The sequence below is a fragment of the Cherax quadricarinatus genome, unplaced genomic scaffold (genome assembly GCF_038502225.1).
Source record: "Cherax quadricarinatus isolate ZL_2023a unplaced genomic scaffold, ASM3850222v1 Contig895, whole genome shotgun sequence".
In the NCBI taxonomy this organism is placed as follows: domain Eukaryota; kingdom Metazoa; phylum Arthropoda; class Malacostraca; order Decapoda; family Parastacidae; genus Cherax; species Cherax quadricarinatus.
The window spans coordinates 46,175-69,445 of record NW_027195921.1 but is presented as its reverse complement, the minus strand read 5'-3'; the positions used below and the strand labels follow the sequence as shown (position 1 = coordinate 69,445).

The following is a 23,271-nucleotide window of genomic DNA, read 5'->3' as shown; positions in this document are numbered from 1 at the left end:
TGGGGAAATATAGCGATAAACATCTCTCAGGGGAGTGTTAGTGTAACCACCTTGAAGTGCAAACTAAGAAAAAGAACTTGACTCACGAAATCGCAATGACACGATTGCAAACAAATCATACCACAGGCGGGATAGAACCCGCGATCAGAGAGTCTCAAAACTCCAGACCGTCTGGAGTTTTGAGACTCTCTGATCACCGGTTCTATTCCCACCAGTGGTATAATTTGTTAAGGAAAAGAAGAATTAGACACATGTGAAGCATCTGGGAATCTTTACTTGTAGACTTTTCTACATCCAGGGCTTTTATCAATGCATCACATGGGCATAATCTGAAAACTGGAAATATATACAGAAGACAGAGGAAAGCGAGGTAATCAGTCCCTCAGCCTAGGAGCAGGTGATTAGCACCGTAGTCTATGAAATTGTCGGCTTTGTATACCACTGATATTCACACTAAGAGGCTGACCTTTACGAAGTTCTGGACTTTTTTTTTCATTCTTCCATACGATGTTTTAGAAAGTCTCTGCTCTAACAAGCGAAAGTTAATGAGCGAAAGTTTGAATTAACCTTAATTTTCTGTAACTTTTGTACGTATTTAATAAGAAAAATTCTTACCGATGAAGAAAAAAATACGAAAATTTATATTGTAAGGTATGTAAGAGAATATAGATTATGTACCATATGTGAGGATATGCTTTTTGAGGATGTTCTATTAAATTTTTAACTTTTACAATAACCGGATTACGCAAAAGAAGAAACTCATTCACCATCACTCATTCAATAGCCGTTTAATCTGAAGTACTGAAGCATCACAATTTAAATGATCTCACGAACCACACTGCATCTTTTCGAGTGAATACAGTGAGCTTCCATTTTCAGAAGTCTAATTTGGTGTTTCTAAATCCCTTCATAAACGTTGCTTACACTCCACCAGCATATCAGGTCCCCAAAAATCACTTGTGTCCTCTAGCTTGTCCTCCCACTTTTCTAGATTTATTTTATTTTTCCTTATGCATTAAAGTAACATGGTTTTTAATTCACATTGTATTATCAATAAGCCTAATATTGCCGAACATATCTTATTTCATCTGAATTTTCTTTTATCAGACCAGCTGTCTCCCACCAAGAAAGGACGACCCCTCCCCCAACCTAAAAAAAATCATTCAGTGACTTTAGTAAGTAATATTCACCGTAAAGAAAATATAGTAACTAGCGAGGTATTCACACTGAGTCGCACTAAGTTACAACAATGTATTTACTCTCTGGCAAAACCAGCGTTGCTTGTTTCTTGTTCCTTGCTTCTTCCTGAAGGTTATTTTCCTCTTCCTTGTTCTGAAAATGAATCTATAACCTCTTAGGTGGTGCACTTCCTTCCTGTCACCTAAAGGACAGGGGCTAGCGAAATCATTTTTTATTTTTCGTCCAATTTCAATCAAATTTTTTTAGTGATTTAATCAGCATGTGAAGCCTACACACTCTGTTTGTAGTGAATTTTTGCCTTAAAAGATAGAAAGAAAAAAATAGTTTTATGCCTTGTTCTACAGGGCATAAAACTCTCTCTTATCTACAAAATTGGTAAGATGTACAATACTCTTGTTGATATCAGGTGAAAGATAAGGTCTAGGTAATCTTAGTACAAACGCATAATAAAAATGCTGAAGTTTATTCATTTTTTAACGATTTTTTTATTTTTTGGGAAGAAAAAATCAATAAAAACAAAGCAGTAAAAAATATCGCAAATCCCCTTTACATGCTAGTAGAACCATCATTACTCAATAACATGTGCAAAAATCATGACACTCCTGTAAATACTTTTCGCCAACAATAAAAATGTTAATAACTTAATTCTGACTTACACATATAATTTGCTTCCTGTAAAAGTCTACGGTCATCGCGCGCCACATTTCACTGTGTAGCGAACCTCCAACACATGTTGACAGCCCACACGTGACTTAGCTTTTATCACTCTCTGAATTTGAATGGAGTCCTCAGAAAAGTTGCACTGCAGTGTATTTAGAATGAAACAATCATAAAAATCGTAATATTTGGAGAGAAAAAAAAACACATGAATTGTCATCATGTCTGATGATAGCAAGAACAAAAAAATTGCATTTTTGGGAAAACATACTTAGAAATATGATAGAAATAAGCTAATTACATCCGCTTGTTGCCAAAATTATTCACTATTTTTCGATAAGTAAACATTTTTTTTCCATAATTTTTCAATTTTTCTTTTATCATTCAAAAACCATTTGCCACTCGTCCTTCACTTGCAGAACTGCTGCTCAAATTTCAGAGAATCCATCATTAATCCATCAGGTGTTGTAGTGAATTTATTCATCAAAATGTTTTGTGTAATATTTTAGTCTGTAAGTAATGGAACTCAGAAAGGTGTTGAATTCTCCATGTTACTCCCTTTAGGAAAATAAAGGAATAAAAAAAATAATATAACTAATTAATATTCAAAAAAGTATTTAAAAATTTAGAAAAAAATAAAAAAGTTTATTTTAATAAATAGAAAAATACCAAGTCTAGTTATCATAACTGAAACAAAATTGAAAAAGAATAAATGTTAATGACCAAATCTAACAAAGGATAAATTGATGACATTTTGAAAGCTCCGTCTTTAATATGTGGAATACCGATGAAGTCAAAGAGTTTTCAGACAATTTTCTTTTTACATCGATGTGATGTTGACGCTAGTAAACTCGACTAAGCCAGCCGTATTAGGTTAGGTATGATTCGTCAGGAAACACTTGTCGTGTTTCCTGACGTGGGTCTTAGTACCCTTGTTATTAGCCTATGATCGTAATGGAACCAAGGCCAAGAGGTGTTCAGATGTTCAGACTATCTTGCTAGTACTCCAGGTGTTCAGACTATCTTCCTAGTACTCCAGGTGTTCAGACTATCTTGCTAGTACTCCAGGAAGGTAAAGCTGCGTTTACTCCAACAATCTTTATAAAAGTGCAGCACGTACTGCAAACACATGAAGTGAAGGCGCAGACAACAGTGGAAAAACCCACTAGTGGAAGTAGGTCGTGCTTAACCTAACCTATAGGCACAACCTACTTCCATTAGACGGGTTTTTCACTGTTGTCTCCGCCTAATACTTGTTCCACCTCATCTGTCTGCAGTTTATAAGCTTCGATTCCGCGAATATGTTATACTTTTAACAAGACTGGTGGACTGAACGCACGGACTCCAGGTTGAGAGACTGATTACATCAAACTTCACATCTTCAGCTGTTGTCTGTATTGCACTGAAGAAGCCATTGGCTTGAGAAACGTTTCCAGAATAAAAATTCCCTAATTTTGCAGAAGTGTCTAAGGATATCTATCAAAGCTGGATCTTCTATAGTTACGATTCTTAAGCGAAAACTGACCAGTGAAGGATAAGAAATATTCCTCCGAGTGTGCCAAGGAAGTTAGATATGAAAATTTTATTTGAATTTTTAACCCCGGAGGGTTAGCCACCATTGGAATCCTTCAATCTTATATACCAGGTTGCGATCCACACCAGTCGACTAACATCCAAGTACCTTCTTGCTTGCTGGGTGAACGGGGACAGCATTTTTAGGAAACACGCCCAATGTTTCCACCCGGACGGGGACTAAACCACGGACACTGTGTGCGTGAAGCGAGAGAGTTGCCTACCAGTCTCAACAAGCCTCGACTGCAAGGGCGCCCACTGCACTCTAACTGCTGTGTCTAAGAGTCTTCTATCGAGATCTCTTCTTTGCACAATTCGACTCGATTCGATAATAACTTAACATGTACAATGTACATAGCTCCCTATAATTTACTGTGGCTCGCACCTCGAGTGTAACCTACCGCAACCTAAGCTAAATTAAAATATTAAATAAATAAGACCTGTATAAGGGGCTCGTTTAAAAATTTACGCATTTCAATCCTACATTATTTTAATTATTATTATTATTATTATTATTATTATTATTATTATTATTATTATTATTATTATTATTATTATTATTATTTATCCCTAAGGGCTATCTCCGAGTAGTAGATTTTTTCATATTTTTTATTACTAAAAAATTTTGGTTTTCATTTTTCTTATTTTACGATGACAAGGGAAAAGACTATGTACGGTTAGCAAGCTCAGATGCCCTATGACCAAAATAGTTGATGCTATTCCCATTATCTTGTAATAGCTCTGAAAACTTCCATAAACCTCTTATGGCGTAGCTTCAAACCTTCAAAAATTTGTTGCTTTCTAATTTGACGACGACTGAGAGTGAAACGTAATTGTGTAGAATCAGATCTGCAAATGTTATATGTAAAATAGTGTGAAATATTAAATCCCATTTAATATATTTGAATTTGCATGTTGTGAATGGTTTCAGCATTTAATGGCTGATATATCTTACTGCTAGGATAATACCCATTAAGTTTAGTTATAAACAAAATCACTGGAATTGGAGCAACATAATAAAAATCATGGAGAATGCTAAACCCGTAAGATTATACAGCGCATGTGGGGGGGGGGTGAAAGGTATTTAGACTAAATTCAGGGAACTTTGAGCACAGATCTAATTCCCTAGATCAAGAGCCCCTCACCAACGTCAAGGAACCTCCTTTGAGTGGAATCGGAGCAACAGCTGGAAAATGACTTCTGATATGCTTCAAATTTTTATCCCTGGTGTGTTTTCCAGAAAGCAAAGGTCCGCTGTTATTGGAATTCATAAGTCCCAATCTACCTAGTTTATTAAACAAATTCTGATATCGATTTCCGTCTAATAACTAAAGAATGCCTAGTATTACCGGCTTCAAAATATTAACTCTGATGCATTACATAAGAAGAAATACATCCCATAAGCTTAAGACAGTTTGGGAGCAAATTTGAAATTTTACTGAATTTGTTTACAAACCTGGAATCATTGGATTAAGAATATTTACCAGAGAATGACTTTTATGATAGGCTTTAAACTTTCATTGTTGATGGGATTTATAAAAATACAAAATCTTTGCGTTCTCTTTCCGTAATGTTAATTTAAACTTTACAAATTTATTTAGTCTGCCAGTTTTAGTAACTGTGAATAAATCACGATGTTTTCTTTCACTGGTTTATCTTAGAATAATTCTATATAATATACTTTTGTGTACATATAACGTCTGTGTTCCCTAAAGATCATTATAAAAAATATTAGTGTCTAATTACTTACATCAGTACTTAATTTCTTAAATCTCAACTGCTAGTTATTCATGTCTAGATAAGTGTTTGGTGTAATTTTGGCCCGAGTCTCAGTTTGCTTTTTTATGGAAAAAAAATGGGGAAATTTAAACACTACTTTTCATGCGATAATTTCTAATTCCTCATTAAGTTGCCCTTAATCCTCGAAGCTGTTTACTTGATAATGCAAATTCTCAGAGCTTTCAAATTAAATCTGCTTCTGTATTTCAGGATATTTGTCTGAGATACCAAGAGACTACATCCTCGGCTTGACTTCAAAGCTAATGTTTCTTGGGGAAGGTTTGAGTTAGTTTTGGGTTGTAAATTTTAATTTGCTATTTTATTGAAGAAATTGGGATCTTAGCGTTCACGAAAGATTTCCTTTCATGTTCTTCAAATCTTCAACGCTAATTTTTAGCTGGGTTACAAACATAGTGCACTGTGCGCTGCTCCTTTCACGTGCACTGACGTGGAGGGTTATGCAATATGGAGATATCTTTCTCGAATCGCGTAACGACGGAAATACAGCTTGTTAATATAACATTCTCAGGGAAGCATTAACCACACAGACGTCATGTAGACCTTGTCGAATGGAATCGAATCGAGAACGACGAGAGCTGTCGTAAGATGGGAAGGAAGAAGGATAAGGAAGGATGGAAATAACTGGAAAAGGATGGGAAGGAGGGGAAGAGGAGGAATCAAGGCAAGTGGAATGGGAAATTATCAAACCTGACCCGAGGAAAATGAGAGTAACTAATTCCTTGTCTTACGAACCTTCACGAGAATCAAGGTGCCTCAACTGAAGGTGTTAAAATACGGACTCATCAGCAGTAGACAAATGAAAAACGTTTGAAACACGAACGTTTTATTATGAGAACTAGCTGCTTGCATAATTGATGTTATTACAACAGGTGCCTCTCTAATAGCCTCTTATAATGACCTAATTTGTTAAACACGAAAGAGCTTGCTCTAAATGTTTTAGAGAGAGGGTAATCAGTTAATCCTAACTTCAAATATGCTCATTGCTTGTACAGTGGCAATTTGTGCCCCGAGACCTGGTGATACTGAAGGTTCAGGAAGAGACGCCTTGACCTGAAGTAGTTTATGCAGCCTTGACCTGAGTTGGAGTATGTGACCTGTGATACTCTATGTAATCTGAGGTATATGTGACCTGTGGTACTCTATGTAATCTGAGGTATATGTGACTTAACCTGAGCCTGTAAATGCCACATTGATTTGTTTTTTGACTACAGCATTATTTTATTTTTTAGTTAACGTAGGCCTTAAACCGTGTTTTGCAATATCATAATTTTTTAAAAAGTAAATAAATAAATAAATTACATACTCATATATATATATATATATATATATATATATATATATATATATATATATATATATATATATATATATATATATATATATATATATATATATATATATATGTGTGTGTGTGTGTGTGTGTGTGTGTGTGTGTGTGTGTGTGTGTGTGTGTGTGTGTGTGTGTGTGTGTGTGAGTGTGTGTGTACTCACCTAGTTGAGGTTGCAGGGGTCGAGTCCAAGCTCCTGGCCCCGCCTCTTCACTGGTCGCTACTAGGTCACTCTCCCTGAACCATGAGCTTTATCGTACCTCTGCTTAAAGCTATGTATGGATCCTGACTCCATTACATCGCTTCCCAAACTATTCCACTTCCTGACTACTCTGTGGCTGAAGAAATACTTCCTAACATCCCTTTGATTCATCTGTGTCTTCAACTTCCAACTGTGTCCCCTTGTTACTGTGTCCAGTCTCTGGAACATCCTGTCTTTGTCCACCTTGTCAATTCCTCTCAGTATTTTGTAAGTCGTTATCATGTCCCCCCTATCTCTCCTGTCCTCCAGTGTCGTCAGGTTGATGTGTGTGTGTGTGTGTGTGTGTGTGTGTGTCATTCCGAATAGTTAAAATTTGTGTATGCCTTAGTTGATTAGTGTGGAGGGGATAGTAGAGGAGTGTGGAAGGGATAATATAGGTGTGTGGAGAGGATAGTAGAGGAGTGTGGAGGGGATAGTAGAGGAGTGTGGAGTGGGTAGTAGACGAGTGTGGAGGGGGTAATATAGGAGTGTGGAGGGGATAATATAAGAGTGTTGAGGATATAGTGTAGGAGTGTGGAGGGGATAGTAGAGGAGCATGGAGGGGATAGTAGAGGAGTGTGGAGAGGATAGTAGATGAATGTGGTTGGGATAATATAGAAGTGTGAAGGGGATAGTAAAGGAGTGTGGAGGGGATGGTGGAGGAGTGTGGAGGGGATAGTGGACGAGTGTGGAGGAGATAGTAGAGGAGTGTTGAGAGGGTAGTAGAGGAGTGTGGAGAGGATAGTAGAGGAGTGTGGAGAGGATGATAGAGGAGTGTGGAATGGATGATATAAGAGTGTGTAGGGATTAATATTGGAGTGTGGAGGGGATAGTAGAAGAGTGTGGAGGGGATACTTGAGGAGTGTTGAGGGGATAGTAGAGGAGTGAGGAGAGGATTGTGGAGGAATGTGGAGGGGGTAGTGGATGAGTGTTGAGGGGATAGTAGAGGAGTGCGAAGGGGATAGTAGAGGAGTGTGGAAGGGATAATATAGGAGTGTGGAGAGGATAGTAGAGGAGTGTGGAGGGGATAGTAGAGGGGTGTGGAGGGGATAGTAGACGAGTGTGGAGGGGATAATATAGGAGTGTGGAGGGGATAATGTAGGAGTGTTGAGGATATAGTGTAGGAGTGTGGAGGGGATAGTAGAGGAGTGTGGAGGGGATAGTAGAGGAGCATGGAGGGGATAGTAGAGGAGTGTGGAGGGGATAGTAGACGAGTGTGGAGGGGATAATAAAGAAGTGTGAAGGGGATAGTAAAGGAGTGTGGAGGGGATGGTGGAGGAGTGTGGAGGGGATAGTGGACGAGTGTGGAGGGGATAGTAGTGTGGAGGGGATAGTGGAGGAGAGTGGAGGGGATAGTGGAGGTGTGTGGAGGGGAAAGTGGAGGAGTGTGGATGGGATAGTAGAGGATTGTGGAGGGAATAGTGGAGGAGTGTGGAGGGGATAGCAGAGGAGTGTGGAGGGGATAGTGGAGGAGTATGAAGAGGATATTGGAGGAGTGTGCAGGGGATACTGGAGGAGTGTTGAGGGAGACTGGAGGAGTGTAGATAGGATGGTGGAGGAGTGTGGAGAGGATAGTGGAGGAGTGTGAAGGGGATAGTGGAGAAGTGTGGATGGGATAGTGGAGGAGTGTGAAGGTGATAGTGAAGGAGTGTGAAGTGGATATTGGAGGAGTGTGTAAGGGATAGTGGACTAGTGTGGACGGGATAGTAGAGGAGTGTGGAGGGGATAGTAGAAGAGTGTGGAGGGGATACTGGAGGAGTGTGGAGGGGATAGTGGAGGAGTGTGGAGGGGATACTGGAGGAGTGTGGAGGGGATACTGGAGTAGTGAGGAGGGGATAGTGGAGGAATATGAAGAGGATATTGGAATAAAGTCATACAAGCTGATATGAAGGAGAGAGCTAAGAAAAGACGCTTGGAGAAGCAAGAAAAATGTAATAAGAAGTTACGAGGATCTTGAATTGAAGGTTTAAGTTGTTAGGAGTAGTTGTTAATATAAGGAATTTATGTTATTATTATTAGAAGTTTCTTATGTTGTTATGAGGAGTTTCATGTGTTGCTATGAGGAGTTTCATGTGTTGCTATGAGAAGATTCTTAATTTTTAATGAGGAGATTGTTATTCCTTCATCTCCTCATTAAAAATTAAGAATCTTCTCATAGTAACACATGAAACTCCTCATAACAACATAAGAAACTTCTAATAATAATAACATAAATTCCTTATATTAACAACTACTCCTAACAACTTAAACCTTCAATTCAAGATCCTCGTAACTTCTTATTACATTTTTCTTGCTTCTCCAAGCGTCTTTTCTTAGCTCTCTCCTTCATATCAGCTTGTATGACTTTATTCTCTTGATCAACAAACATTGCTGTTAACATTCTATTGTGTTCAAGGATTTCTTTCCTTTCTTGGAGAATTTCCTGCCGCAGGATTTTCTCATTTTCCATTTTCTTCTTCCATTTTCTAATTTCCTCTAGAAGCAATCGTCGTTGTTCATCCATTGTGATCTAGTTGTGACTAATACTCTTCACAATGAATTCAGGTGAAAGAATCAAACAGGTGGAGGTGGGGTTCGTACCCACGTTCTTTGTTGCAGAGTCAGATGCTTTACCAACTCGGCTATGGGGGTACGTTTGGAAAAGTATATAAATTGATATTTATTCTACAATATTTCGTCAGAGTCATCAACTGAAACTCAACTGATGACTGAACAATGATTGTCATGAAGCGATGACTGAAGTGTAGTGACAATTATGAAGTACTGACTTGTGCAGTGTAGTGGTGTAGTGAAGTGCTTTGTAGTGATGTGTAGTGAAGTAGATAACCTAACCTAGCCTAACCTAATCCTAACCTAATCCTAACCTAACCTAACCACACTCCTCCACCACCACTCAACACTCCTCCATCACTCCTCCACACTCCTCCTTCACCCCTCCACAATTTTCCACAACCCCTCCACACTCCACCACTCCTCCACACTCTTCCATCACCCCTCCACACTCCACAAACCCTCCACACACCTCCACCACCTCTCCACAGTCCTCCACACTCCTCCACCACCCTTCCACACTCCTCCTTCATCGCTCCACACTTCTCCACCACCGCTTCACATTTCTCCACCACCCCTCCAAACTCCACCATTACCCCTCCACAGTCCTTCACCACCCTTCCACACTCCACCACACTCCTCCACCACCCTTGAACACTCCTCCTCCATTGCTCAACACTCCTCCAAGACCCATTCACACTTCTCGACCTCCCTTCCACACTCCTCCACCGCCCCTCTACACTTCTCCACACTCCTCCACCACCACTCCACACTCCTCTTCCATCCTTCCACACTCCTTCACCTCCCCTCCACACTCCTTCACCACCCCTCCACACTTATCCACCACCTCTCCACACTCTTCCACAACAACTCCTGACTTCTACACAACAGTTCACACTCCTCCACCTTCCCTCCTCTCTCTTCCACCACTCCTCCACACTCCTCTACCACCACTCCAAACTCCTCCACCACTCCTCCACATTCCTATTCCCCTCCACAAATGTCCACCACCCATCCACACTCCACCGCTCCTCCACACTCCTCCACCACCCCTCCACACTCCTCAACAACCCTTCCACACTCCACCACTCCTCCACACTCCTCCAACACCCATCCACACTTCTCCACAGCCCCTCCTCACTCCTCCACCACCCCTCCACACTCCTCCACCACCCTTCCACACTCTTCCTCCATCGTTCCACACTCACTCCTCCACCACCGCTTCATACTTCTCCACCACCCCTGCACACTCCCCCATCACCCCTCCACAGTCCTCCACCACCGCTCCACACTCCTCTACACTCCTCCACCACCCCTTTACACTCCTCCACACTCCTTCACGGCCCTTGAACACTCCACCATCACTCCACACTCCTCCACCACCCCTTCATACTGCTTGACCACCACTCCACACTCCTCCACCTCCCCTCCACACTCTTCCACCACCCCTCAAAGCTTCTCCGCACTCCTCCACCATTCCTCCCCACTTCTCCTCCATTCTTCAACACACTCCTCCAGCACCCCTCCACATTTATACACCTTTCCACACTCCTCCACCACAACTATACTCTCCTCCACCATTCACTCTCCTCAACTACCAATCCACACTCTTCCAAAACCCCTCCACACTCCTCCACCACCCATCCACACTCCTTCACCTCCTGTCCACACTCCTCCACCACCAAAGCACACTCATCCACAACCCCTGCACACTCCTCCAATACCCATTCACACTCCTGCACTACCACTCCACACTCCACCACTCCTCCATACTTCTCCACCCCTTCAACACTCCTTCACTACCGCTCCACACTCCTCCGCCACCCCTCCACACTCGTCCACCACCCCTCCACATTCCTCCACCACCCCTCCACACTCCTCACCACACCTCCACACTCCTTCACCACCCCTCCACACTATTTCACCACACCTTAACACTCCTCCACTACAGCTCCACACTTCTCCACAGCCCCTCCACACTCGTCCACCTCCCCTCCACACTCCTCCACCAACCCTCCACACTCCTCCACCATCCCTCCACACTACTCCACCATCTCTCCATGCGCCTCCAGCACACCTCTTCTCTCCTCCACTATTCCCTCAACACTCCTCCATTACAAGTTCACTCTCATCCACAACCCCTCCAGACTCCTCCACCACCTGTCCACACTCCTCCACCACCACCCCTCCACATTCCTCCACAATCCCCTCCACACTCAACCATTACAAGTCCACACTCATCCACCACCCCTCCACACTCCTGCACTATTCCCTACACACTCCTCCACTATTCCCTCCACACTCCTACATTACAAGACCACTCTCCTCCACCACCCCTCCACACTTCTCCACCACCCCTCCACACTTCTCTACCAACCCTCCACACTCCTCCACTATTCCCTCCACACTCCTCCATTACAAGACCACTCTCCTCCACCACCCCTCCACACTTCTCCATATAACGGGCTTGTTTGGTATTCTGGTAGCGGGGTGTGAATGATATACTTCTTCGGAGGCTTCTTACTTTATTGATAACTAGTGTTGGGTTACACAGGCTTGTGTGTTTGTGCCCATGGCCCGGGCAGGGCCATTCCCACGAGAGAGAGCTGGGAGTACTTGTGTGTTGATGCCAGGCCGCTGTGTGAGTGAGCGTGAGGCAAGTCTGGGCATACTGAAGTGGCAAGGCCTATAGATGGCAGCACCTTAGTGGCGCGAAATATGAACTAAGCTGGCAGACAGCATGGGCTGTCTGTGCAGACAGTACAGGCTGTCTACATACGCTCGGCCACCTATCGCGCGTCGTCCCGACGCGACAACTGGTGGTAAAAGAAACTCGGTCTCTCTCTCGTAGGAACAGGGCACAGAACACAAAATAAAAACATATATATACATATGGACATGGAAAAAAAAACTTCCTACAGGGAGGGAAGAAAAAAACATGGGGTGTGCTAAACATCGTGGTCAAAGGCAATGAGCGTCGATGGGCATCACTGCACGACTTCCTGCGTCTGGACAGATACTGCAACACGGGAGACATCGCTGCGGCTGAGCTGTGACGTAACAGGGTACGGTCTCCTCTGGAACGGTGAAGCAGACATCGTAGGAGTCGCTGCAGGTTTTCACTCAACCTGGGGCACGACATGCTGGTGCCCTCGAGTGAGGCGTCGACAAAACTCGGCAACTGGGCAGGACTCCTGGCAAGCGACTCAGGAGGACACTTCTCGACTGGTACTGTCGCTGGGCTGTCACTGCCGGCGAGCGTGGAGCGAGTTGTGGAGCGAGTCGTGGCAGAGACGACTGGGCGAAACATCTGGGAGTCGTAACATCATACATCAGACTGCAGTGAGAGAGCTAGCAGTCAAAGTGACATCATCTTTGTGCAGGCTGCTCACTGAAGCTTGTGACACGAGGCTGACACAGCGCCTGCCGACAGGCCTGGCTGCGGCTTGACGAGTATCATCTCTCGACAGTTGGAGTTATAGCAGAGGTTAGCCTAAGCGTCCCCAGACTTGTTTCTCTATATATTACTGCACTCTGACGGTCTGGAGGTGAAGTGAAACAAATCTTGATGGGAATCGTAGCAGGTACGATTCTGCAGAACAACACGAGCGACGAGCATAAAAGCTTTCTGTACAAGGGGGCTCATACGCTCAGGGCTGAGAAATCAGCTGTCAAACACTGGTCACGCGGGTGACTTAGCACAGTGGTGCAACTCAAGGGTCTGACCACAGACCTCACTGGACACACGGAAAACTTACAAACACACCGCTGTACATACGGTACAACATGGCTTAACTAGCAAATGATGCTTTTCTGCGCATAAAACTGACTAAGACATACTAAAATGTGAGAACACTGACTGAGAGGAATTAATTAACACACGACATATATCTTCTCTCAATCTTCTCGACAATACTGAAATAATTACTAGAATACTCGATGTGACATCATGTGATGTCAGGCGTGATGTCGCAAGGTGACGTCAGCAGCAGTGACGTCAACAGACATCTCGAGGTGACGTCAGGCAGACATCGTGAGGTGACGTCAGCAGACATCGTGACGTCATGAAGTCGGGCAGCATCGTGGGTGGCGTCGATGTGATGCGGGCAGCAGACCACAGCATGAGGCCTGGGACATCTGGTAACTCACGTGGCTTTGTAGGTCTACGTGACATCGCCCACACCCACGTGACGTCGTGATCCACGTAGCTTCGAGTGGCCTCGGGCACTCGGATACACAGCACTGGCAATGAATTCATACGAAAAACAGCAGAAAACACAGCAGAGGGAGTGGGCAGTGGTGAGTGGTGTATGGTAGGCTGGTGGCGAGGAGCGTGCGTGAGTGTATGGCAGGGCGGACATCTGGCGGTTCCTCCTCCCACCCACAAACACAGGGAAACACACTGGACGCAGAAATCACCACAAAACTCACCTCTGGCTTGCTGAAACAGCTGTGCTGAGCTGAACAACAACAGCAACATACAAGTGACGCTGAACACGTGACTTGAGAAACAGCGTAGGGTCACTAGCGTGGAGTCACTGGGACGCCACGTACAATTCTCGAAGAAATTCGACAAATTTCGGCTGGATCCTGCTAGTACCTGTGTCTGGATGCTCAAAAGTGCAGACACGACATCATGATAACTCGTTGAGAGACGGATGCTTCTTGTGTAGGGTGATGAAGTGAAGATGACTTCATACCTCTTCCTCCCTCTCTCCAGGCAAACACAACTGCTGCGAGCACCGCTGTCACCATTTATAACGGGCTATTTGGTAGCTGTAGCGGGTTGTGAATGATACGTCTTCGGAGGCTTCTTTGTTTATTGTTAAGTCGTAGTGGGTACACAGGCTTGTGTTGTGCCCATGGCCCGGGCAGGGCCATGCCCACGAGAGAGAGCTGGGAGTACTTGTGTGTTGATGCCAGGCCGCTGTGTGAGTGAGCGTGAGGCAAGTCTGGGCATACTGAAGTGGCAAGGCCTATAGATGGCAGCACCTTAGTGGCGCGAAATATGAACTAAGCTGGCAGACAGCATGGGCTGTCTGTGCAGACAGTACAGGCTGTCTACATCCACCCCCCCCTCCACACTTCTCTACCAACCCTCCACACTCCTCCACCACCCTCCATCACCCCTCCGCACGCCTCCACCACCCATCCACACTCCTCCACCACCTGTCCACACTCCTCCACCACCCCTCCACACTCCTCCATCACCCTTCCACACTCTTCCAAGACCCCCACACGCCTCCACCACCCCTCGACACTCCTCCAATACCCCTCCACACTCCTCCATAACCCTTCCACACTCCTCCTCCATCGCTCCACACTCCTCCACAACTCCTTCACACTTCACCACCTCTCCTTCACACTTCTGCACCACCCCTCCACACTTCTCCACCACCCATCCACACTCCTTCACACTCCTCCACCAGCCCTCCACACTCCTCCACCTCCAATGCACCCTCCTCCACCACACCTCTACACTCCTCCTCCACCACTCCACACTACTCCACCACTATCTTCTCAAGACTCCTCCACTATCGCCACCTCCCTCCTCGAATATCCATTCATCACTCCTCAATCCCTCCACAATCCTCCATTACCCCTTTACACTCCTCCACCTCTCCTTGATCACTCCTCCACCACCCTCCACACTAATCCTCAACCTGCCCACACTCCTCCACCACCCCTCCGCACTCGTTCACTACTCCTCCACACTCCTACAGCACCACTCCACCCTCATACAACAGTCCTCCACACTACTCCTCCACCCCTCCAAAATATTCCACAACCCCTCCACACTCCACCACTCCTCCACACTCCTCCACCACACCTCCTCCACTCCTCCACAACCTATCCACTCTCCACCAATCCTCCACACTCCTCTACCACCCATCCACACTTCTCAACAACCCCTCCACACTCCGCCACCACCCCTCCACACTCCTCCACGCTCCTCCACCACACTTCCACACTCCTCCTCCATCGCTCCACACTCCTCCACCACTGCTTCACACTTTTCCTCCACAACTCCACACTCCTCCACCACCCTTCCACAGTCCTCAACCACCCATCCACACTCCTACACACTCCTGCACACTCCTTCACCACCCTTGAACACTCCTCCTCGATCGCATCACACTCCTCCACCACCCCTTCACACTTCTCGACCACCCATCCGCATCCCGCCACCTCCACTCCACACTCCTCCACCACCCCTTCATGCTTCTCCACAATCCTCCACCCCCCCCACATCCCTCTTCCATTCTTCCACACTCCTTCACCTCCCTTCCACACTCCTCCACATCCCGTTCACATTTATCAACCACCACTCCACACTCCTCCACTACAAGTCCATACTCCTTCACCACCCCTCCACACTCACCACCACTCCTTCACACTCATCCACCACTCTCCACACTCCTCCCCCACTTCTCCACACTCCTCCTCCACACCTACACAATTTTTCACCACCCTTCCACACTCCACCACTCCTCGACACTCGTCCACCACTCCTCCCCACTCCTCCACCACCCTTCCACACTCTTCCTCCATCGCTCCACACTCCTTCACCACCGCTCCACACTTTTGCACCACCCCTGCACTCTCCTCCATCACCCCTCCACAGTCCTCCACCAGCACACCACACTCTTCTACACTCCTTCACCTACCCTCCACACTCCTCCACCACACCTCCACACTTATCCACCTCCTTTCCACACTCCACCACAACTCCACACTCCTCCAAAACCGCTTCACACTTCTCCAACACACCTGCGCACTCCTCCATTACCCCTCCACAGTCGTCCACCACCGCTCCACACTCCTCCACACTCCTCCACCACCGCTCCTCACTCCTCCACACTCCTCCACCACCCTTGAACAATCCTCCTCCATCACTCCACAATCCTCCACCACCCCTTCTTATTCCTCGACAACACCTCGACACTCCTCCGCCTCGCCTCCATACTCTTCCACCACCCCTCAATGTTTCTCCACACTCCTCCACCACCCCTCCACACTTATCAACCTCCTTTCACACTCCTCTACCACAACTCCACTCTCCTCCACCATTCACACTCCTCAGCCACACCTCCACACTCCTATACCACCCCTCCACACTCTTCCAACACTCCTCCACACGCCTCCACCACCTCTCCACACTCCTCCACCACATCTCCACACTCCTTCACCTCCTGTCCACACTCCTCCACCACCCCTGCACTCTCATCCTCCACCCCTGCACACTCCTCAACCACCTTTCCACACCCCTTCACTACACCTCCACACCCCACCAACCCTCCACACTCGTCCACCACCCCACCACACTCCTCCACCAACCCTCCACACTCCTCCACACTCCTCCACCATCCCTTGACACTCCACCACCTGTCCACACGCCTCCACAGCCACTCTACTCTCCTCCACTATCTCCTCCACACTCCTCCATTACAAGTTCACTCTCACTCACAACCCATCAACCCTCCACCACCTGTCCACACTCCTCCTCCACCACCCCTCCACACTCCTCCACTATCTCCTCTACACTCTACCATTACAAGTCAACACTCCTCCATCACACCTCCACACTCCTCGACTCTTCCCTCAACACTCCTCTATTACAAGACCACTCTCCTCCACCACCCCTCCACACTTCTCCACCACCCCTCCACACTTCTCTACCAACCCTATACACTCCTCCACCATTCTCCTCACTCCTCCACCACTCCTCCACACTCCTCCACCACCCATCCACACTCCTCCACCACCTGTCCACACTCATCCATCACCCCTCCACACTCCACCACCCTTCCACATTCCTCCACCACCCATTCACACTCCTACACCTCCCCTCCACACTCCTCCAGTACCCCTCCATACTCCTCCACACTCCTCCACCACTCCTTCACACTTCTCCACCACTCATTCACACTTCTCCACCACCCCTCCACACTTCTCCATCACCCCTCCACACTCCTCCACCTCCCCCTACACACTCCTCCAATACCCCTCCACACTCCTCCACACTCCTCCACCACCCTTCCCCACTCCTCCTCCATCCCTCCACACTTCTCCACCACTCCTTCACACTTCTCCAATACCCCACCACAAATCTCCACCACCCTTCCACTCTCCTCCACACTTTTCCACCACCCCTCCACACTCCTCCACTACAACTTCACACTCCTCCACCATTCGCTCCTCAACTACCCCTCCACACTCTTCCACCACTTCTCCACACTCCTCCACCACCCATCCGCACTCTTTCACCTCCTGTCCACATTCCTCCACCACCCCTGCCCTCATCCACTGCCCCTGCACACTCCTCCATAACCCATCCGCACTCCTTCACTACCCCTCCACACTCCACCACTCCTCCACACTTCTCCAACCCCCTCAACACTCCTTCACTACCCCCTCAACAGTCCTCCACTACCCCTCCACACTCGTCCAACACCCATCCACACTCCACCTCCCCTCCACACTCCACCACACCTCAACACTCCTTCACCACCCCTCCACACTCCTCCACCACACCTTAACACTCCTCCACTACCGCTCCACACTTCTCCATCACCCCTCCACACTCGTCCACCACCCCTCCAAAATCCTCCACCAACCCTCCACACACCTCCACCATCCCTCCACACTCCTTCACCACCTGTCCACACGCCTCCACAACCCCTATTCTCTCCTCCACTATCTCCTCCACACTCCTTCATTACAAGTTCACTCTCATCCCCTACCCTTCCACACTCCTCTCCCACCTGTCCACACTCTTATACCACCATCCTTCCACTCTCCTCCACTATCCCCTCCTCACTCCACCATTACAAGTCCACACACCTCAACCACCCCTACACACTTCTCCACTATTCCCTCCACACTCCTCCATTACAAGACCACTCTCCTCCACCAAATCTCCACCACCCCTCCACCACCCCTCCACACTTCTCTACCAACCCTCCACACTCCTCCATCACCCTCCACACTCCTCCACCACCTGTCCACACTCCTCCACCACCTCCCCAAACTCCTCCACCGCCCTTCCACACCTCTCCACGACCCCTCCATACTCCTCCACCTCCACTCCACACTCCTCCAATACCCCTCCACACTCCTCCACCACTCTTCCACACTCCTCCATCGCTCCACAGTCCTCCACCACTCCTTCACACTTGTCCACCAATCATTCACAATTCTCCACCACCCCTGCACACTTCTCCACCACCCTTCCACACTCCTCCACACTCCTTCACCACCACTCCACACTCCTCCACCACCCCTGCACACTCCTACACCTCCCCTGCACACTCCTCAACCGCCACTCTACACTCCTCCACCACCACAACACACTCCTCCAACACCTTTCCACGCTCCTCCTCCTTCCCGCAACACTCCTCCACCACCCTCCACACTCCTCCACCACCCTCCACACTCCTCCACCACTCCTCCACACTCATCCACCACCCCTCCACACTCCTCCACTACCCCTCCACACTCCTACACACTCCTCGACCACCCATCCACACTCCTCCACCTCCCCTCCACACACGTCCACCAACCCTCAATGCTTCTCTACACTCCTCCACCATCCCTACACACTCCTACTCCATCCTTCCACACTCCTTCACCTCCACACGAAACTCCTCCACCACTACTCCACACTTATCCACCAACCCTCCACACTCCTCCAACACACCTCCACACTCCTCTACTATCCTCTCCACTCTTCTCCACTATCTCCTCAAGACTCTTCCACTATCGCCTCCTCCCTCCTCCAATATCCTCTCATCACTCCTCCATCCCTCCACAATCCTCCATTACCCCTTTACACTTCGGCACCCCTCCTCAACACTCCTCCACCACCCTCCACACTAATCCTCAACCTGTCCACACTCCTCCACCACCACTCCACGCTCCTACAACACTCCTCCACACTACTCCTCCACCCCTCCACAATAATCCACAACCCCTCCACACTCCACCACTCCTCCACACTCCTCCACCACACCTCCACACTCCTCCAAATCTCCTTAACTATCCACCACTCCTCCACACTCCTCCACAACCCATCCACACTTTTCCACAACCCCTCCACACTCCTCCACCACCCCTCCACACTCCTCCACCGCCCCTCCACATTCCTCCATACTCCTCCACCACCCTTCCACACTCCTCCATCGCTCCAAACTCCTCCACCTCTGCTTCACACTTCTCCACAACTCCGCACCCCTCTACCACCCTTCCACAGTCCTCCACATCCCCTCCACACTCCTACACACTCACCACCCTTGAACGCTCCTCCTCCATCTCTCCACACTCCTCCACCACCCCTCCGCACTCGTTCACTACTCCTCCACACTCTTACAGCACCACTCCACACTCCTACAACACTCCTCCACACTACTCCTACAACACTCCTCCACACTACTCCTCTACTCCTCCACAACATTCCACAACCTCTCCACACTCCACCACTCCTCCACACTCCTCCACAACCAATCCACACTTCTCCACAACCCCTCCACACTCCTCCACCACCCCTCCACACTCCTCCACACTTCTCCACTACCCTTCCACACTCCTCCTCCTTCGCTCCACACTCCTCCACCACTGCTTCACACTTATCCTCCACAACTCCACATCCCTCCACGTCCCCTAATCACTCCTCCACCACCCCTCAATGCTTCTCCACAATCCTCCACCTCACCCAACATCCCTCCTCCATCCTTCCCCACTCCATCACCTCCTTTCCACACTCCTCCATATCCCCTCCACACTTATCCACCACCTCTCCACACTCCTCCACCACAAGTCTACACTCCTCCTCCCCTATTCAGACTCCTCCACCACCCGTCAACACTCTTCCAACACTCCTCCACTGCCACTCCACACTCCTCCCCCACTCCTCCACACTCCTCCTCCACCCCTCCACAATTTTCCACCACCCCTCCCCACTCCAACACTCCCCCACACTCGTCCACCACCCCTCCATACTCCTCCACAACCATTTCACACTCCTCCACCACACCTCTACACTCCTCCACCACCCTTCCACACTCTTCCTCCATCGCTCCATACTCCTCCACCACCGCTTCACACTTCTCCACGACCCCTGCACTCTCATCCATCACACCTCTACAGTCTTCCAAGACAGCTCCACACTCCTCCACCACCCCTCAACCCTCCTCCACAGTCCTTCACACTCCTCTACCACCCTTGAACACTCCTCTTCCATCACTCCACACTCCTCCACCACCCCTTCATACTCCTCGACCACCCCTCAATGCTTCTCTACACTCCTCCACCACCCCTCCACACTCCTCCTCCATTCTTCCACACTCCTTCACCTACCCTCCACACTCCTCCACCACCCCTCCACACTTATCCACCTCCTTTCCACACTCCTCCACCACAACTCCACACTACTTCTCCATCGCTTCACACTTCTCCACCACACCTGCACACTCCTCCATCATCACTCCACAGTCCTCCACCACCGCTCCACACTCCTCCACACTCCTCCACGACCCCTCCACACTCCTTTGCACTCCTCCACCACCCTTGAACACTCCTCTTCCATCACTCCACACTCCACCACTCCTCAAACTTCTCCACCCCCTCAACACTCCCTCACTACCCCTCCACACTCGTCCACCACCACTACACACTCGTCCACCACCCCTGCACACTCCTCCACCACTCCTCAAAACTCCTACACGACATCTCCACACTCCTTCACCACCCCTCCACACTCCTCAATCACCCCTCAACACTCCTCCACCAACCCTCCACACTTCTCCACGACCCCTCCACACTTCTCTACCACCCCTCCACACTCCTCCACCACCCCTTCACACTTCTCCACCACCCCTCCACACTTTTCCACCACCCCTCCACACTTCTCTAAGACCCCTCCACACTTCTCTACCACCCCTCCACACTCGTCCACCACAATTCCACACACCTCCGCTACCCTTCCACACTCCTCCACCTCCCCTCCACACTCCTCCACACTCCTCCACCACCACTACACACTCTTCCAACACCTTTCCACGCTCCTCCTCCTTCCCGCAACACTCCTCCACCACCCTCCACACTCCTCCACCACCCTCCACACTCCTCCACACTCCTCCACCACCCCTCCGCACTCGTTCACTACTCCTCCACACTCTTACAGCACCACTCCACACTCCTACAACACTCCTCCACACTACTCCTACAACACTCCTCCACACTACTCCTCTACTCCTCCACAACATTCCACAACCTCTTCACACTCCACCACTCCTCCACACTCCTCCACAACCAATCCACACTTCTCCACAACCCCTCCACACTCCTCCACCACCCTTCCACACTCCTCCACACTTCTCCACTACCCTTCCACACTCCTCCTCCTTCGCTCCACACTCCTCCACCACTGCTTCACACTTATCCTCCACAACTCCACATCCCTCCACGTCCCCTAATCACTCCTCCACCACCCCTCAATGCTTCTCCACAATCCTCCACCTCACCCAACATCCCTCCTCCATCCTTCCCCACTACTCCTTTGCACTCCTCAACCACCCTTCCACACTCCTCCTTCATCACTACACACTTCTCCACCACTCCTTCACACTTCTCCAATACCCCTCCATACTTCTCCACCACCCTTCCACACTCCTCCACACTCCTCCACCACCACTCCACACTCCTCCACCACAACTCCACACTCCTCCACCACAACTCCACACTACTCTACTATTCACACTCCTCAACTGCCCCTCCACACTCTTCCAACACTCCTCCACACTTCTCCATCAGCCCGCCACACTCCTGCACATCCTGTCCTCACTCCTCCACCACCCCTGCACACTCATCCACCACCCCTGCACACTCATCCACCACCCCTGCACACTCCTCCACCACCCGTCCAAAATCCTTCGCTACCCCTCCACACTCCACCACTCCTCCAAACTTCTCCCCCCCACAACGCTCTTTCACTACCCCTCCACACTCCTCCACTACCCCTCCACACTCGTCCACCACTCCTCCACACTCCTCCACCACCCCTGCACACTCCTCCTCCATTCTTCCACACTCCTTCACCTACCCTCCACACTCCTCCACCACCCCTCCTCACTTATCCACCTCCTTTCCACACTCCTCCACCACAACTGCACACTCCGCCACCATCGCTTCACACTTCTCCACCAAACCTGCACACTCCTCCATCACCCCTCCACAGTCCTCCACCACCGCTCCACACTCCTCCACACTCCTCCACCACCCCTCCATACTCCTCCACACTCCTCCGTCACCCTTGAACACTCTTCTTCCATCACTCCACTCTCCTCCACCGCCTCTTCTTATTCCTCGACCACCCCTCAACACTCGTCCACCTCCCCTCCACACTCTTCCACCACCCCTCAATGCTTATCCACACTCCTCTACCACCCCTCCACACTCCTCCTCCATTCTTCCCCACTCCTTCACCTACCCTCCACACTCCTCCGCAACCATTTCACACTTATCCACCTCCTTTCCACACTCTTCCACCGGAACTCCACACTCCTACACCACCCATCCACACTCTTCCAACACTTCTCCACAAACCTCCACCACATCTCCACACTCCTTCACCTCCTCTCCACACTCCTCCACCACCCCTGCACACTCCTCCACCACCCCTCCACACTCCTCCACCACCCTTCCACACTCCTTCACTACCCCTCCACACTCCACCACTCCTCCACATTTCTCCACCCCCTCAACACTCCTCACTACCCCTCCACACTCGTCCACCACCCCTCCACACTCCTCCACCACCCCTCTACTATCCTCCATTATCTTCTCCTCACTCCTCCATCACAAGTTCACTATCATCCACAACCCCTCCACACTCCTCCACCACCTGTCCACACTCCTCCACCACCC

The 23,271-nt window shown here is 48.7% G+C and overlaps 1 long non-coding RNA gene across 1 annotated transcript in view; it reads right to left on the bottom strand.

The window, feature by feature from the left end:
- Positions 1–1,604: 1,604 nt before the first annotated feature.
- Positions 1,605–23,271, bottom strand: part of LOC138851530 (uncharacterized) — a 59,228-nt gene continuing 37,561 nt past the window's right edge. The window contains exon 4 of the long non-coding RNA XR_011391267.1: positions 1,605–2,002. This is a non-coding gene — a long non-coding RNA (uncharacterized lncRNA). The remainder of the gene's footprint in view (positions 2,003–23,271) is intronic.